This window comes from Musa acuminata, chromosome BXJ2-7 (genome assembly GCF_036884655.1).
Source record: "Musa acuminata AAA Group cultivar baxijiao chromosome BXJ2-7, Cavendish_Baxijiao_AAA, whole genome shotgun sequence".
NCBI classification, from domain to species: domain Eukaryota; kingdom Viridiplantae; phylum Streptophyta; class Magnoliopsida; order Zingiberales; family Musaceae; genus Musa; species Musa acuminata.
The window spans coordinates 22316165-22321975 of record NC_088344.1 but is presented as its reverse complement, the minus strand read 5'-3'; the positions used below and the strand labels follow the sequence as shown (position 1 = coordinate 22321975).

Below are 5811 nucleotides of genomic sequence, written 5' to 3'. Positions count from 1 at the left end.
AATATTTACAAGAACATAAAATTTTCTTTCCCTTCCAATGTTATGATATACATGAACAAACATCATTTTCCGTATAAGTTTTCATACAAGCAAGCTACAAATCCAACCACCAGGTCATAGTCGAATCAATAGGGAAGTCGTAATTATCATCTATGATCTCCGTCTGCTCACACCCAACAATGTCGATCGATGACGACGACGAAGCCGCTGCGACCGTGGTTGAATCAGTGTTGGTGCCAAACATCAGCGAGGCTGGAATCGTGTCATCGGACATCAACAAGGCATGGACATGTTCCAGGCTCGCGAAGAAGTCATCGTCGGTGCTGTACATCTGCTCACACGCAACCAAGTCTATCAACGACGATGAGGAGGAAACATCTGCGACCGTGGTCGAATCAATCCGAGTGTCATCGGACATCGAGAGAAGATCGACAAGGGCTGGCGGTGAGGCCTTCGGGATGGTAGTCGTGGCTGTGTCGGTGTCATCCGACATCGGCAAGGCTTCAAGCTCTCCGGCGAAGAACGCATCGTCGGTGCAGTTCTGCACACCGCCAAGATCGACCGACGACGAAGATGAAGCCAAGAATGCTTCCAGTTCTTCCGTAGTTATCGGGAGCTCACCTCCACCAACGTCCATTGATGATGGAGAGGCGGCTGCGACTCCGGCTTCGTTCGGTGCAACGGAGTCGACAGAGGAAAGATGACTCTCCGGGGGTGGGGGTGTCACAGCAGGAGCCAATGAGGGATGTTGCACCACCGCGGTTGGAGGTGGTGAGACGTCGGATTGCACCACCGCGGTTGGAGGTGGTGAGACGTCGGACTGCAATGCTCTGCTGGGATGTGCAACCAACTCCCAGAATGGCTTCTTTGAGAGAGTCGATGCTTTTGCCGAGAGAGTAGAAGATTCGTCTCTATTTCTCTTCCGCCCAACGATGCTGTCGCCGGTGACCGTGTCTGTCGCGGCCTCCGTTAAGGTGGTCTCCACCGTTTTGATGGTGGTGCCGTCGGAGTAGGCACAATGCGAGCTTCTCTTGACGTGACAGAGAACTCGTGTCTCGAAGCCGCCGGACGAACACATCTCGAACTCGTACATCGTCCACCCGGAGTTCTTCCGCCGACCATCGTTGAAAGAAAGGCAGCTCTTTCGCCCGACCACCATCTCGCGCCCGCCGACCATGGACTTAACGGTTTCTTGCTTTTTGTACAGAGTCCAAGAACCGCTGCCGGCCTTTCGATCGACGCGCGAGCCGCCGCTGTTCTTGGGCTTGCGCTCCGCAAAGAAATAGCCCTCCTGGCGATCGCTGCCTAGAAGATTCCACGGCTCGGTGCCGTAGACGTCCGCGAAGGCGACAGCGCGGCCAGGGAGGGGTGCGCCGGCGACCCAGTTGGCGAGGTAGTCAACCAAGAGTTCCTCCGCCGTGGGAAGGAACCTGTAGCCGCTCGGTACGAGGTCGATGGGCTCCATGGATGGACGACCAAAGACGGTTTCTTGACTAGGAGAGGAGAGGAAATCAACGAGGAGGAGAATGGAGCAGAGGAGAGGCGAGGGCGAGAAGACGGAGTGAGAGTGGGAGAGGCGTGCGATATATATATGTAGGCAATGGGCGCGCAGAGTGATTCTTGAAGCGTGTTTCCTGTTCTGGATTCCGAATCCCCAAATTAATTATATTTATAAGATTTTAGCGTCGTATTATATATTTAATTTGAAATTAACTTTCGCACGTGCTCATCTTCTTTGTGTCTCCAAATCCACCGAGCCCTTCGCCCCGTTCGATCTGTCTCTGCTCGGGAACGGAGGTGAGCATTTTGTCCGAAACACCTCATTTTTCAGCGTAATGCATGGATTTTAGGGCTGATTTTGAGTTTTCTTCGATCGATTTCAGGTTGGTTCGATGATCGCGAAGACGGAGGAGGTATGTGAGCTGCTTCCTCCAGTATTGCCTTGTGGTTTGAGGGTGGGAGCTGACGGAACCAATCAGAGGGACGAGGAGGGTGATCATTTGCCCCTGTATGCCAACGAGGTCCGTCGCATGTTGATTTCGATCTGGAACGCATTGATCCATCGAAAATCCAAATGCATATTGTTTTGAATCCGAGGCCTATAATGACGTGCGCGTACATAATAATCTCTCGGTCCTTCGCGACCCGGCGACGCAACCGGGAATCCAAAGACGCGGAGGAGGAGGAATAGAGAGCGCGATGGGTCTGCAGGTGATGAGAACAACATCGCCACTTGATTTCTGATCCTCTTTTCCTGTTGTTGTGTTCTATTTTGCTAATTTTTCCCTTTTTATTGGGGATGTGGTGACCTAATCTTAGAGCTCTGACTGTGCGTGTATGTTAGTCATAATGATCTTATTTTGCCTAGAACATCTGCAGTTCTTTGGCTGGTTATTCTTCGATTTGAACCTTTCAAGCTGTTGTATGGAGTCATATGCTGACATTCATGTAGTTTCATGGATCTGGAGAGCATGAATGCATGAGGCCCCTTTCTCAGTTAAGATCAGAGGCTTCCTTGATCATTTGGTGAAGGGTTGATTTAGTAGTTCGTGTCTGATCGATTTGTACAGTGATTAGCTTCTTGAGACTAGAAAGAATCTTTATGTCACCCCCTTTATTTTCTTTGTCGATATTGTTGGTTGAGTCCTTTTGAACTCTTCCATGGCCTAAGCCTCATAATGAAGGCAAGAACATGGCGATGGAAGGATAGGTAAGATGCATTGATCATATTACATGATGCAGAAGTGCGTCAGAAATGATCCGTTTGACTTTTGATGGGCCAAGAGACGTCTGATATTGAGTATTTTGTTGACCATAACTATAGATCTCACTCTTAAATTCTATCACAATTTGGAAAGTGTAGCTAAAATTGTAGCTATGTGAAATTTGAAGCATCAGGGACTTTTGTTTTTAATTTTGGGTGATTAGTAGTCTTTGATTTGTATTTGTGAATGGAAATGATTTGTATTTTATAATTAGATCGGGGTTGCTTTGACAATTTCTTATAAGTAGAGTTGATCTTTTTAGATGGTAAATTATATATCTTTCCTTGCAAAAGCTTGAAGAAGCCATATCGTGAAGGATGGAGTTTTAGTGTTCAGTCTGGTGAACGAGATTGATTTCACAAAGACCAGAGGAAGCTTGCGTCTGTTTAAAATCGTGCAATACACTAGAGATGCATGTTTTGAAAATCTATACATATGATGGATCAAAGACATGGTTAAAAATCTAGTGAGCTTCAGAGACAATCTTCCAACACTCTAGATGCTTGGTAAACAAACTTGTATGGATCTGTATAACTCTTTGCCTCACCCTCAAAGATATACATTCATTACCTTTAACATGGAGAGCTTATTTTGAAGCTGCTTCAAAAATCTATTTGATAATGTTTCAATGTCTATTATCAGTTCTTCTACTTGTGTACCTGTTGGTAGATCTCATGCGCTCCTAATCTAGTTTTGGTTCTTGTAAGTAATACAATTTCTGATGTACTCTACAAGAACTCTAATAACATTTATTGGTCCGATTCGAAGTTGCATATCTGTATGCATAAGAGAAACTCGAATTTAGATTCTTTTCATCAATTTATATTTCATTGGGATCATAATTATAGTTGGAGCATCTTTGCAAGAGCATCCATCATCATTCAATTTTAAACTTTGGTATCCAATGAAAAATAGAGACATAATTTCATTTTTGTTATATTTATCGGTATCTTAATTTTATCAGATACGGCGAGGCTTAAACTCTTCACATGTTTGTGAATAATTGCTACAATGAGGAAGAAAAACCATAACGACTGAAATTAGTGGCCCTAAAGTAATAAATATAATTGCTAGAATCTGCCATCAATTTTCCTCAGTTGATGTTCATGTTATGTGTGCATGTGTGCACACATGAGAAGAAATAACTTTTCCTAAATGATACTCTATTGCACACTTATTTTTGGACGGGAAAGAAAAAACATTTCTCAGAAGAGGAAATGAAAAAAAAAAAAAAAGATGTCTTGGTCTTCTGCTCACCATTTCTTCCAAATAGTTGAATTGAAAAGATGGGCTTATGTTTTGTGTTATTGTTATTAATTATCATTTCTTCTTATTTATGTCATTGAGGCTGTTCGGTCATTCATTTTTTTTTTCAGTTTTACTCCGCAGATGACATTTGTTATAAGTAGTCTATAAGTATTAAGATTGTTTCTTTATCTGCTTCCTAGTTTCTGATTTATGTTTATAAGTGTTTGCTTCTAAGAATCTGTCTTGATAGTATTGGTTATTGTGCCTCATAGTACATTCCGAGTCAATATTTTTCTTTTATCTACGAAAACTTAACTAGATGATGATATCTAATCTTTTGCAGGTCGATTTTGAAGAATATGCTGCAAAAGCTAAAACTTTACCTGTAAATACTACTAACAAGAGCAAATTGATCCTGTATGGGCTTTACTAGCAAGCAACTGTCGGACCTGTGAATACTAGTATGTGCTTCTTAATATATTCTGATTCGTGATTTTCACTCTTTGCCAAACAAAATTTTGACACTTTTATCTTTTGTCTCTTTGCAGGTTGACCTGGTATATTCAATATGAGGGATCGAGCCAAATGGGAAGCTTGGAAGGCTGTTGAAGGTTTACAAAATCCACTTGACAAATCTTATATATATAAATATTAATAAATAAATATAATTTGTTGGATAAAATTTATTTCTTATTTAATATTAGTAAAATTGACAGGGGAGGAAGCCAAAGGAGGAGGCTATGAGTGACTACCTCACCAAGGTTAAACAGCTGCTCGAGACAGCTGCTACTGTTGCTTATGCTACTTTGTCACACCTTGCTCTATGTAGTACCATGTAAGTTGTTACCTTCTATCTTGAACTTGAATCTTCTAGTGGATGTGTTAGTTATGGATTTCATCTCCTTTGTGTCTAACAATTGACACTATCTGAAATCTAATGCAGTATCTTATCATTTCATTAGTGTTTCATTCGAGTTAAGATGCAATGCGGATGTCAAGTTTTTAGGTCAGCAAAGCTAAGTGTGGGCATGTTGAATGTGTTAGGATCGAGAGCACTAAGAGGGGGGGGTGAATTAGTGCAGCGGAAATCTTACAGCGATTAAAAACCAAAAGCTGCGTTCGTTCAATAAAAAAAAACTATTATGATGCAAAAGCTAATTCTCAGTTTGTATCTAAGTGCAGTTTGCGTCTAAGCGCAGATTGCGTCTAAGCGCAGTTTGCGTCTAAACACAGTTTGCGTCTAAGCGCAGTTTGCGTCTAAACATAGTTTGCGTCTAAGCGCAGTTTTACGTCTAAGCGCAGTTTACGTCTAAACTCAGATTTACGTCTAAACGCAGTTTTACGTCTAAACTCAGATTTACGTCTAAACGCTGTTTTACGTCTAGACGCAGATTTACGTCTAAACTTTGAAACTCGTTTGTATACTCGCAGAAAGCAGTATGCAGTTGAAATCAAGACGTAAACGTGAACTGAGAACTGATGATTGTGAGAGGAAAGCCGATTTACGTCTAAATGCAGTTTTACGTCTAAATGTTGAAACTCGTTCGTAAAATTGTAGAGGACAGTTTGCAGTTATCAATAGGATCAAAATGTAAGTGTAAACTGCAAAGAAACTCTTTCGTAAAAGCACCGAAGACAGTTCTGCAGAATCAAACGTAAACGTAAACTGTATTGTACGAAAATACGAATTTACGTCTGAATGCAGATTCGGAAGAACAGCACTTAGAACTTGTTCGTGAAAGCGCAGAGAGCAGTAGTAATGGAGGAGGTTTGCAGTAATGATAAAGTGCTCAAAAAT

The 5811-nt window shown here is 42.2% G+C and overlaps 1 long non-coding RNA gene across 1 annotated transcript; it reads left to right on the top strand.

Moving 5' to 3' along the window:
• The first annotated feature begins 1881 nt into the window (after positions 1–1881).
• Positions 1882–4725, top strand: LOC135617348 (uncharacterized). Its single transcript, XR_010488698.1, has 3 exons — positions 1882–2211; positions 4357–4474; positions 4562–4725. It is a non-coding gene; the product is annotated as an uncharacterized LOC135617348 (long non-coding RNA).
• Positions 4726–5811: the final 1086 nt, after the last annotated feature.